Raw genomic sequence first — 13145 nt, forward strand, 5'->3', positions numbered from 1 at the left:
GGCGGTGCCAGACCAGCCTCGCGGAGCTGAGGGAAGGAGCGGCCCTCTCTGAGGGAAGGAGCGGCCCTTTCTGAAGGAGGCGGCTTTCTCTGAGGGAAGGAGCGGCCCTTTCTGAAGGAGGCGGCTTTCTCTGAGGGAAGGAGCGGCCCTTTCTGAAGGAGGCGGCCCTCTCTGAGGGAAGGAGCGGCCCTTTCTGAAGGAGGCGGCCCTCTCTGAGGGAAGGAGCGGCCCTCTCTGAAGGAGGCGGCTCTCTCTGAGGGAGCCATTGCCGCGCGCGGGGCGCCCCCTGCCGGCGGGAGGGCGGGGCCGTGCCCTCAGGGCCCGTCATGGCGCGGCCCTGCCCCCGCCGGGTGTCACCCCAGAACTTTACCTGCAGTAAACTTTACCGGCGATTTACCGACTCGTTACCAAAATCGCCAAAACTGTGACCTTACGGTTTACAGAGCAAATGGCTGCCCTGTGCTGTAACGCCTCAGGGCTGTAGTCAAACACGGAATAGAAGTGGCGAAGAGCTGTTTTCCCCTGTGCAGTTGAGGGCACGACCAGAGGGGCCACAAGTAATGAGGAGGGGACTGTGGCTGCGGTTTGAAGATGAAATGGCATCGAGCCTGCATACGGTTCAGGAACCTGCTGACAGTGACAGAGCTGGAGGCCGAGGAAACAATCTCCGTGTTCCCTGTGCCCGTCCTCACTCACAGCCCTGCGGAGGGACAGTGACCCTGCCTGACCTGGCACACGTCCTCCGGCTTAACAAACACAGCCAGTTGGTGGCTCAGTTCTTTGAGCTCCAGTGAGTTGGTTTAAATCCTTCTGTTTAATATCAAGCCTGTCTTGATACCAGATCCTGCAGGAATGAAACTGATTTCTTCACGAATTGTGCTCAGATAATAATAAAGTCCAACCCAGCCAGTTCTGACTGGGAGACTGTGATGGGCACGGCTGAGCTCTCAAACTGTGTTGTCGTATTACAGGAGAGAATGAAAGGTGCCTCAAGTGAGCAGAAACTTGTCAGACCCGTAAAATGGCACACAATCCCTAATCCTACCATCCCTAATCCTCAAACCAGTGCATTTGCTACAAGACACGTTCCTCTTGAAGGCCTCTGAGGAAATACTGTGTGGAGATGCTTTAGTCAGTGTAAGTAGTTAATTTGATGATATATGTATAAAAAAAGCAATCTTTACACTTGGAATGCTAATTTGACTCCATAACTGTAATAGCTTCTCATCATCAAAATTAATATATGAATATATTTTAAGAGTTCTTGAGAAGATAATTACTGTATTCAAGGAAAAATTCTAACATTCTTAAAGAAAATTACGCTAAATTCATACTGTATTCCCACTGGACATGTACTTAATATAGACTGTGTGGGTTTGTGTGTAAAGGAGGAATATGTTAGCATAGTAATTGATATTAAAAAAGCATCTCCAGGAGCTATGACTGTAGTGAAGACATCTTCCAGTCCTTTCATTTAAAGAGAATTTGGCAGGAATAATCAGTAAGTGATCTCCTTTGACCCAATTCACAATGATCTGATCTGCTGGGACTGTTCTAATTTCTTGCACTACATGCAGAGTTCTGCAGACTCAGTGATGGTAACAGTGTGAGCTTAGGCTGCTTGAAGGAGGATAAGAAATAAAACTTCCCAAGCTACACCAGGAGCTTCAGCTGAACCCGTTGCTGTTCTGGAGAAACAAAAAGCACTTACAGATCTGCAGAGCTAGTGCTGAAGTGGACAGGTCATGAGTCTGCATAGAGCAGCCAAATAAAAAGAAGAAAGCTTTACCTCATCCATTCCTTTGCCTTTTCTCAAGTAAAATTTTATGTTTAGCTGTTCTTGAAAATATTCTGCTTTGGCAATTCCTGCTGTTACTTTTGTTAAAAAGAATCAGAGTTTGGAGAGTTAGGTAGATGATGGCATATGATAGAGTAGTCAAGTTGAGAGCGTTGAAGTTTTGCATAAATCTGGTTTTGAGAAGTTTCAGTAGGATGTTGACGGGTGTGCATCTTGTCAGCTCCTATGTAGATAAAAGTGAACCAGCTCACAGGCAATGTTAATGAAGTATTTTAGGGATTACTGGGTGTGGCAAACAGAAAGCAGTTTGGCTTCCAGAGGGAAGGGTTAAACAGCTTGGATGAATGAAAATTCAGCAGAGAAGAGCATGCTTTGGGCTGCTCTCTCAGTCAGACCTCAGTGCTAGGAACTGTATTGCTCTACCTCCTCTGAAAGAGGCTTTTCAAGTTTTCTTTAGTTTTATGGCACATGGGGATTGTCAAAATAGGTTGGATAAAAATTAGTCCTAAAGCTAAGCATTTCCAGATGGCTGGTAATGGCCAGATAATTTTTTATTGTGCTCTTAATTTTTCCTTTGTGTTCCTTCTCATACTGAGTTTTCTGACAGAAGAAAAACATAAACCCCCAATGTTCTTTTAAAACAACAGTTCCTAAACCTGCTGGATGTACTTGAAATTTCAAAAAGTATACTCTCAAAAATGTTTGTGGTCAAGTTGTTATAGTCACTGGATTTTACTTGATGGTGGTTTCACAAGTAGACACACATTCAAGATTTCTCTAAACTATTTTTTGAGATTTATGCAGTGTTTCCTCTAAGGAAATATTTTGAGCCCAGACCTGTGGAAACAGTAAGTGCCATGTGGAGAAGGCACCCAGTGTGGCTGTCCTTGCAGTCCCTGCTGAATGGGGCAGTCCCAGGCTGTGGGGAGGGAAAGGAGCCGGGGAATGGATGAGCCCTGCAGAGCGTGGAAGCAGCAGCACTCAGCTGAGCTCAGAGCTCCATGTCAAGAAGTTGGCCTGAGCCCATGCATCTGGAACACTCTCAAGTATGTGGCAGTTCCTAGAAAGGCTGAGCTCTGCCTTTCATCATCAGCAACAGCCACAAGAGACAATATCTGCTTGAAAAATCCCTCACCCAGGATAAAAGCAGAGCATATTGTTTGTTGTTGGAGAGATTCTGAGTGCTAGTGAACTGTAAAAAAAAAAAATAAAATAAATCTTGGGTAGCAATTCCAATAGTTTTTTGTTGAATATCCCTGTGTGGTTTTGGACTAATTAAAACCACCACTTTTGTCTTTGTAAGTTAGTAAAGTGGGTAACCAAAGAATTTGACAAGTTCAGACCTTGAGTATGACTTGAGACAGACCAGGGCAGGAGGACAGGACAAGAGGGGCCAAAGTTTTTGCCTGCTTGCATCAGGACAAGAGGAAATGCCTCCAGTTGTGCCAGGGCACATTTAGATTGGATATTAGGAAAAATTTCTTCCCCAAAAGGATTATCAAGTATTGGAACAGGCTGCCCAGGGTAGTGATGCATTCACCATCCTGGGAAGTGTTCAAAACATGTAGGTGTGGTGCTTAGGGACATGGTTTGGTGGTGGATCTGGCAGTGTTAAGGGTTAGACTTGATGATCTTAGAGGTCTTTTTCAACCTTAATGATTCTCTGATCATCTGTGGCCTCACTGGACTTTTCCAGAGATAATTATCAGTGCTGATCTTCAATAGCTTTTTAACATGAATTGCATCAATTTGAGTTAGACAGGTTAAAGCACTCTATTGCCTAAGTCATGTTCAGTTCTCAGGTTATATACCTGCTACCTGTAATCACAGTGGATTTTGGGGTGAAAAAGAAATGAAAGAAAAATGGGTATGGGGACTTCACCCACTGATATAATAGGGTCAGGTTATGGGCCAAGGTCCATGGGTACCAGCTTGGGTCAAATCCTGATTAGTTATATTTCCCCTGGATTGAGGCTTTACTGAGGAGACTTATTGTGTTACAATTCAAAACTAGGATTTCATAGACCAGCAAAAGTGTCTCATTGACTTCAGTAGATGCTGGTCTGTGCCTTGGATTATTAACTGCAGTCGTGAGGGGGTTTGGGTGGCCTGAATTTATGTGGTGAAGATATTTGGGACTGTTTCAACCTGGTGACAGATGAGTAAGAGTTAAACTCTGCACCAAGAGGTGGATGCACATGCAAGGAACTTACAGTGAAGCCTATGGAGTCTTTCTAACCTGGGCTCATAACTCTTTCAGAGGTGAGCAGTATTCAGTAATAAAAGGCACCAATTTTGTTTGAAATATGTACCTTTGGAGCTAAATTAAAGTTGTAGGAGAGGAAGGATGCTAACTCCTTGACATAGAAGAGCACCTAGAGTGGTGCCCTTCCTTGCTAAAAACATTTTGCCATTGAATAAGTTTAAGGTGGAACAAAATTAATGTGGCAATGTCCTTGAAAATGATGGTACTTTTAGGAAGAAAAAGCATATATAGATATTTAAAATAGACAAAGGGGTTTTACACACATAAAAATACAATAAACTTGTTTTTCCTTTAAGCTTCAGAGGTCTTCCTTGTGGGAGATACTGACATGCCCTTCATATTGGGTGGATTTACTACAAGGAAAGCTTGAGGAAACTTAAAAGTGTCCGGTTTTATTTAAAACCTTGGTGGTCTTTAACGGCTGCCCCACAGTTCCAGCCTGGTACAAACTTAAACAGAGCTCTTTGTTGCTCTTGAATGTGACATAATCCTTTCATCTGGCGTCCTGAATGAAGTATGCACATGGCTTTTTTGCTACCCCTGCTGGGCTGCCTTGTTACACCTTCAGAGCAAAGCACCCCCAGTAAAAAAGCTTGGGCTCTGTCATCCACCCTAATGCCAATAAACAACAGATAAGTATGGCATCTTTTGGCTTTAAAATGCTGCCCCTCATTAAACTTGTGTGTTGAGGAAGGAAACAGCTCCCCACATCATTGTTTCTTGCAGATACAGAGTACATTTTTTTGTTGTTTGCATGTTTGCTAATTTGAAGCTCTTTGAAGAATCCTACAGGGAGATCAAAGACAAAAGATTAGAACGTTTTTAATAAAGTGAAGAAGGATCAGGTTAGATCAAAGGGACAAGCTGACAGGAAATAAGTAGGTGCCGTTGTTGGCTGACACTTGCATGCTGTAGGGTGATTTCTGTGTTAATGTGAGGTCAGAAGGAGGATTGCTTTACATCTTATTGTCTCCAGACTTTGCTGACTGGGTGTGTCTTTGTACTTCGCTTTAATCTCAAAAATTAAAACCCATAAAGTCACAGTTTGGCTCAGCCACATGATATTTTCTAGTTATTTAACTTTGATTTTGAAATAAAAATAAAATTTGGAACGCACCAGCAGGGTATGGAGGTAATTAATTGGCCTGCAAGGGGATTCAGCTACAGGAATATTCGTTATCAAAGGCACTGGGCCTCACTCACCACCAGTGTCATTCCACTGACTTTAAGGGAATTAAGTCTTACCCCAGTGTCTTAAGAGGAAATGTGTTCTCTTTATATCTACCAAAGCCTTGTGTGCTCACAGCTTGTACTGCTGGAGTTAAACCAGTACAGTGAAATGAATATATCCCCTTCAGTTTACTGTGCAGTTTTATTAGTACAGAGCTGCTAATTGGGTAGAGTTTATTCCTCGGAGAGACTGAAGTGACAGCACTCACTGGGACAGGCTCACTGGCCTCCTCACCATCTTCAGGGTGTAGGTTTTAGCAGATGCATGGTGGGCTTGGGCAGCCTGGTATATGTGTTTCAGAAGTAAAGTGCCTTACAAAATACCCCTTTCTTCTAGTCATAGATGACCCTTCTGTCTGAGGTGTCTAGAAGCTAGTTTGAGGACAGTCCCAGGAAACCCAGCAGATTTCTTTACTGTGTGATACAGGGGTGATTTTGTGGTTGCACGAAGCCTGAGCTCCTCATGTATCTTCACAGGTGAAGAGAACAAACAAATGTTCAAGGGGTTAGTGTGTCTTTGTGTCCATTATCAGGGAACCTCCTGTGCCTGAAAGGATGTTTTCAGGCAAAGGTGCAGGACTGGGCCCACAGAAACAATCTTGTTCTGTTCCCCCAGCACTGAAGGCATTGGCTCCACTCCAGGACACTGCAGTTCCTCCTACAGCTCTGGGGGTTCTGCTGAACAGCACAGTGATGGTTTGGTACCTTATTGGACACAGTTCAAGCAATAACTGGCTTTTTATCTGGTCATGGTAAATCAAATTAGCAGGTTTTGGTATGGCCTTAACAGAAGGAGCTGTGCTCAGCCCCTTGCTTAGTACCACAATACAGGTAATAATTGTACTTCATTAGAAAAACGTATTTTTATCATATTTTGTTATTTTTGTTTTGCAGTCGTGTGTGTAAATGAGCAATCATTCTACAAAACCAAAGGAAAGTATTCTGTAAAATAAAGCTACCTAAACTTACTGGGGCAGAGTAAAACAAACAGTAAGAGATGTTTACTTACAACCCGAGGAAAGTTTCAGGACACATGATGACCCTGGGGGTGCAGTGCTGTTGAGCCAATAGCTGAGAGTGACATATGGGGAGAAGATAACCTGGTTTGCTTTTGAACATTGCCTCATTTTTGTAGTTGGTCATGTTCCACGGAGCCTGCCGGGCTGCCAGGCTGTTAGTTTTTGAGATTGGTAGGCTCTAATTAAAATTGCTGTTAAGTCAGAAATGTGCAGCATTCAGATAGAAAAAACGACAAGGCTTCTCAAATATTCCAAATGCTTCTGTGTGCCCATTGTAACAGCCACGTCCTAGAGCCATCTACCTCTGTAACCACTCAGTCCCTGTCCCTGCTAAACTTGGCTTCAGTGGGAAATACACCCTGATGTGCTTCTCTAAGCTTTCAGATTTAGAAGTGCCAGGTCATTCTTTTTGAAGTTTATCTGTCCACTTAAAACACTGGACTTTTGCCTGAATTTTAGGCATTGTATGGAGCTGTTCTTCTGCAATAAAATACGGTCATTGGAAAAAGACTGTTTGCAAAAAAGGAGTAATGACTGGGTAGCAGAAATCTAGGAATCTTGGGAATCTCAATAGTGGGCAGAAAGATCTAAAGCCTGCTGAAGTTGGGAGGAATATTAATAAGTACAGCTGAACAGAGGCTCCTGGATTATGGAGGTTCAGGAGAAAATAGGCTGTGTCCAAACCAGGAAAATCTGGAGCTGTAAATAGATTTAGTTAAATTTGTGTAATCTTTTGATATATACAACACTATAAACCTACAGGCATTGCAGGAGACCGATAGGACTGGAATGCAGCAGAAATTCAAGGTACTCAAAGCAGTCAAACAGTATGAAAGGAAATGGAAGTAAAAGAGAATCCTTTAATGGACTTTGCAGAATGAAGATTAACAATTCAGAGAGAGGTGCAAAGGGGGGAATGAGGATGTTGACAAAGTGTTATGGTAACAGAAAATTCAGTGATGAAATGCAGAATTCCCCAAGGGAATCATAAATCAGCTTTAGTCTACAAGGTATGTTGGTTCCTAAATCAGCAGGAGTCTGGTACCTAAATAGCTTTGCAGTCTAGTCCCAGATGCTTTACTTTGGACTTTTCTCTTCCCTTTAGGTTTCATGTGGTTTTAAATTTAACAAGGGCACTCATTCCCTTTGAGGACCAAAGCATGTTAAGTGTCCTTAATATATTTATAAAATGAAGAGTCTTGAAGGATAGCTTGGGTTTTTTCAGAGTTCAGAAATGCTAAGTGTTTTAATACAAAGTAGAAAGTATTAAGAAAAGGTTGAAAAATGACAGGGAGCGTCAAGCTGAGACAGAATAACTTGGGGAGATTTGATTTATCCCTGCTTGAATCTTTAATGGGTCTTTTTGTGGTTCCTTAGATGTGGAGCTGCAGTGGTAGGGCAAACAAATATGATCCAAACACAGACGGAGCAGTTCATTTGATGAATCCATCAGCCAGGGGCGATGGTGGGTTATCCCGCGGGGATGAGGATGGGAGGGTGGAGCGGAGCCGCGGGAGCACAGCCCGTGTCCACTAGGTGGTAATGCTGGGTGCGAAACGGGCTCCCTCTGCTCCCCGGGGCCTGGGAAGGGAATTTTAACACTAATTAATGAGACTCCAGATTGGAGCATCTACATGGAAAGCAGGACTTGGTGAACGTGCAGCTGGTGGCAGTGCACCAAAGCCTTGTGCAGATGTGCCTTATCCAGTGGGACATGTCTGTCGTGTCTCTGTGGGAGTTTCTGGGTGGTTTCTGAAGCTGTTCAGCATTCCCTCCACAATAGCCACATTCAGCACCTGCTATCTCTAGTTATTTTAAAAATCTTTGTCATAGGAAATGACAGTCTTTGGTCCAAATGATACACAAAACTGAATGACAAAGTGCTCTCACCAGTGTCAGTGCGAAGGTAAATTTGTTACCTGAGGTGGTTTGAGGGGAAAAAAGCTGAGAGGCATTTAAAATTAACTCAGTACAGTAAACTGTACACTTTTGATCAGTAGATTGTGGTGTTCTGGACTGAAAAAATGCCAGGTTAGAAATTAACCCAGGCTGAAAAGGCAATTTGGGGAAGAAAGAATGTGATTATTTGATCTAGAATTTGGAGAAAATTATTTAAGAAAAAATTAATTGGATCTCCTGACTACAAATCACTTAAATTTCTATTCTTTTTCAAGAGATAGAGTTTCTAGAAGCAATATGTTCAAATATTGGGTCTTTCAGGACTTTAGGATTAACTGAGTAGCATTACTCCTTCTTGCAAAGTCTAGGAATGCCCACTAGAAAATTCCTGCTCAAACACAGAGCATTTTCCTTTTACTTTTCATTGGTGAGTCTATGAAACAAGCCCATATGTAGTAGAACAGTAGATAAAGAAGGGCTGTGACACAGCTCACTGTGAAGATCTGTCCCTGGGCTTTCTACCCCAACTTCCATTGGGGTAGAAAGTAAAAAATTCTGGGATTGTTTTTCCAGAATTTCAGAAAATTCTGAAAAATGTGGTTAGCAATATCACCCTGAAAAAAAAAAAAGTCTAATTTTGAACACGGTACGAATACTGAAAAATGCAAAAGAAAATGTAGCTTTCAACTCCCAATTATTAAAGTTCAGTGTCATATTCTGAGTCAGCTGGTGCACACTTTGCTCAGGGAGTTCCCCATGGCAATCTGTAACATTCATTGGAGATGGGCAGAGGATGAGAAGGAGAGACACAAGTGTGTCTCCTTATTCCCAAACCTTTGCCACATTTACTGGGGTAGTGGGGAGTCAACTTCCATGCAAGTGTGGCTGGGACTGGCCAGCCCTGCCTTGCAGTGCTGGCAGTGGAGATTACTCATATTGAAGCAAATTTTGTATTTCTACAGAAACAAACTACTAAATGCTTGCAATTGCTGTCCTTCCTCATTAGGTTTCTTGTCAAGCTGTGCTATGTAACTTAATCTAATTTTATTAAGTCTATCATTGCAGCAAGAAGCCAACATTAACTTGGTTTTCCTGTTCTTGATCCTGCAATGTCACCCATAAAGGTGGCACTTTTGGCTGGCATAGAGCCCCCGAAGTAGTTTAAATGCATTTCTTTGTGTGCATAGTGGCAACTCAGTGCCCTGGTCATGGACTGTATTTGCCAGGATTTAGGTGGAGTAGGAAGTATGTCTGTTAGACCCTGTCAGGTCTACAACACACCTTGCCCTGCCCACCAGCCAACCAACTGCATTTTGGCTCTAAGCAAAATATAGTTCATCTCTCCATGGGAGAATTTTTCCTTGAAAAAACCTCCAAAATCCCTGTTATATACATTTTTTTCCTTATTTGTATTTACTTAAATCTCTTACTAGCTCTGTTTGATGTAATTATCATTTGCTGATTTAAACTGATCTCTAATACCTTATATTTGTGTGACTGGGAAAAAAACATTTCTTATCAAATCAGAATTATATTTCAGCACTCCTAAACTTCTCCCTCAAAAGTAAAACATTAACATTAGGTGAAATGAGGCACATCACCTAATATGTTAATTATGGAGACAATCAATCATTAACTTTATTAAAGATCTCGAGAATGATTCAGGATTTTAGAAAATGAATTATACTTTTTGCTTATATTTCTGTATTTTAAAAATACGTAGATACCTTATGGACAGGATTTGAAAAATAGATTCAATAGTCTCAATTTAGTAAAGTTGTGTACAGCTCTGCCAAAATCCAGGATTTAGCTGTTTAGGATAAGCTTTCTGAAATATTTGAACAGTTTTCTCATAAAAATTTAAATGAAGCCTTACTATTTTCAGCTTGAAAAAAAAGTGGAGTTTTTATAATTTAAAAAACCAGGATCAGCTGGCCATGGTCATACATAGGAGTAATTTCTGCTGGGTGCTGAGAACAGAGAAGCACAAATTTGGAGAAATGTTTGGGTTTTAGCAGGCATTTCCTCAGCACATCCCATTTTTTGCTTTTCCTAAGTTTTGGCTCTCACTGGTCAGAGAGTCTGTGGTCAATGAGGAACAAAAACTCCCAAATCAGCAACCTGCATCAGGTCTGTCCTGGAGGGAGGGGGCAGTTTCAAAGGATGGTGTCTCACCCCTGGTAGCTGCTTACAAGCTCCACTTTGTGTTTTTCTGAGGCATGAGAGGGGTTTTTTTAAAGCCTCTAGCTGGGCTGTAACTTTCTCTTCCTAAAGCTCATGGAAAACACAAATATTCTCACTTTAGAGTTTACCCTTGACTTCACATTGGAGGAAAGGAAGGAATTTTGGGAAGGCACCAAAGGAGCTTGGGTAACAAAATCAAGAAGCCCCCCACAGTCCCAGACTGTGGTACCTGTGTGTGCCTTTGCCCTCAGCCTGCTCTTTCAGAGCTCTGATTTTTGCAGGGACGGCTGCAGATCTTCTCAGGCCTGACAGAGTTCCATGGAAGATGCTCACAAACGTCCCTCCAGTGCTGTGCCATCCTCTTCTGCTTTGCTCTCAGGAATGAAGACATTTGTGGGGAACACATGGTATTTGGAGTAAGGAGTGCTTAGTAAACTCAAATCACACCTTTCAAAACTGCAAACCCAGAGTTCCACTCCCAAGCCCATGTTTAGGCTGCTGCTCATGTTGGCAGGTTTTTAAGAGTGTGGAGACACCTTTGGCTCCAGCTGAATGAAAAGCACTGTCAGAAGTCAGGCATCTCCTTTCAGAAATGCGGGCACTTGATTTAGACAATCTTGGCAGAATGCACATGACAAGGATGCTTGTGTATGGACTTCAAACAGAATCAAAGTTTTCCTTATATCAGAATGGAGGGAAAAAATCAGAAAATTACATGCAAATGTAAGACAGAAAATAACCTTTTGAAGTGAAGCCTAAGCTGTAGGCTTTGCATAAGTGGAGTTTGGAGTATACGTGGAAATAAAGGAATTTTCTTTCCTTCTTACATGGAATTTAGCAGGTTTTCCTGTGCCTGAAGACTGCAGGTGTTATTGTCTCTGGCTTCCAAGGGGAAACCCGTGCTTTTGCCTGGAGAGTCGTGTGTCTTATTTGTGCATTTTGAGAGGCTATAATAATACTCACCAACACATACATTTTTACATGGAAAGGTATAGCAGTCTCTGTGTCTACTGTGGAACAAAGCATTTGTTACTTTTCCCCACCCTAATGAATTGATAGATAAATCACGTATTCTCTTGCACTCTGCTTTTCCTTCTGTTTCGTAAAATGTTTGTTTTGTAGGTACATGTAACATTTGTTTCATGTGCAGGAGGCAGATGAGAGTGGAGAAAAGTGACCATGAGGCATTGAAGGTTTTAGACATTAGCTTTAGACGTGTTTAGTTGCTCCGTGTAGTTGCATTACTACACAAAGAGAGATTATCTTGACATGTGCTGGTTTGATTTTAAATAGTGAGTAGGTGTTTCTTAAAGGGCAATGTGATGTTAAATTGGAACTGGGCTAAAGCAAACACAGGCTTTCTCCTTTGACAAGCTTACAGTCTCATTAGGGTAAATTACCCTGCACTGAGCTCCCCGTATGATTAGATAGTTATGGGATCCAGCCTAATTAGTTTAAAGCTGGCTTGGGTATCTCTGCACAACACTTGTTATTTCTGTGCTGCTGTGGAGGCACAGTCTGAAGTCTTCATTTGAAATCCATTAAAGTCAAAGCAGCTCTTTCTGTTGGTTGAATGAGCTTTGCACGAGGCTGAAAACATGTCAAGAGTACAGCACAGAAAAGAGAGAGCCTGGCAACGTGGTGCAGGCCTGGCATGTCTGTGGGCATGCAGTGCTGGCATGCAGGCACAGGGTGGCACGGGCTGGGGATGGCAGGGTCCCCTCAGGGGCCGGGCCAGGGACACGGTGAGGGGGCCTGTGTGTGATGGAAAAGGACAGTGAGGACAGGGAGATAGGCCAGAGCACCAGAGAGAGGAGAGGAGAGTTGTGAGGAGTTTTGCCAGCGATGGGAGAGGCTTGGATTTCATCTGAAGGAGGCCAGAAGGGCAGACTGGCACAGCTAGAGCAGCCCCCTGAGGAAAAGTGCTCAGCCAGTTCCTCTGGGAGAGGTGGGTGAGCAAAGCAGGGCTGGCAGCTGCCACAAACAGCACTGGGACAGCAGGGACAGACTGGGGAGCAGCACAACCAATCTGGTGGGGCATGTTAAAGCCTTCCCTTTCCCACTGCACGAAATGATTTGCTGCAGCTCTGTCCAGAAATCCATCCTGACAGCAGTGGGGGAGCAGCAGGTGAGCCCCAGGCACTGGAACAGACAGTTGCTCCTCAGACTGGTGGAGACATGAACATGCTAAGGAGTGATACACTTCTAAAAAAAAAAAATCTAAAAAAGCATAGCAAGCATATTTTAGGGCAGGATGGAATGTTTGCTCAATTAACTAGTCAAAACAGGATTTCTTTGTGTTTCTCACAGCACTGCAAAGGGAACTCCCTTTATGAGAATTAAATTCTTTGCCTGTATTTTCATTACCCAACATATACTGTCTTCAGGAGCCTCACCAGTGTTAGCTGATCCCACTCTCTGCTGTGGATTGAAGAAACTCTGTTTCCTCCTGACCTGACTGGATACAGAAACAATAGGGTCAAAATTAGACAGCTTGTTCAAAACCTCTGAAGGACTTGCTGTCATGAGTAATGTCACAGTGCTGTTCTGTCATGTAGGTAGGACCATAAGATTAGCAGAAATCATGTTTTCATCAAGCCTTACCTGCTGCCACCATGGTTTTTTATGTCTGAAAAATCTAGAATGGTCTTCAGAACACCCATTTCATGTGCCTCTACAAACTGCAGGTTGCAGGACACACCCTATAACAAACTTCAAACCATTAATTTCATATAAAAGATCAAAAGCT

This window comes from Chiroxiphia lanceolata, chromosome 13, assembly GCF_009829145.1.
Source record: "Chiroxiphia lanceolata isolate bChiLan1 chromosome 13, bChiLan1.pri, whole genome shotgun sequence".
In the NCBI taxonomy this organism is placed as follows: domain Eukaryota; kingdom Metazoa; phylum Chordata; class Aves; order Passeriformes; family Pipridae; genus Chiroxiphia; species Chiroxiphia lanceolata.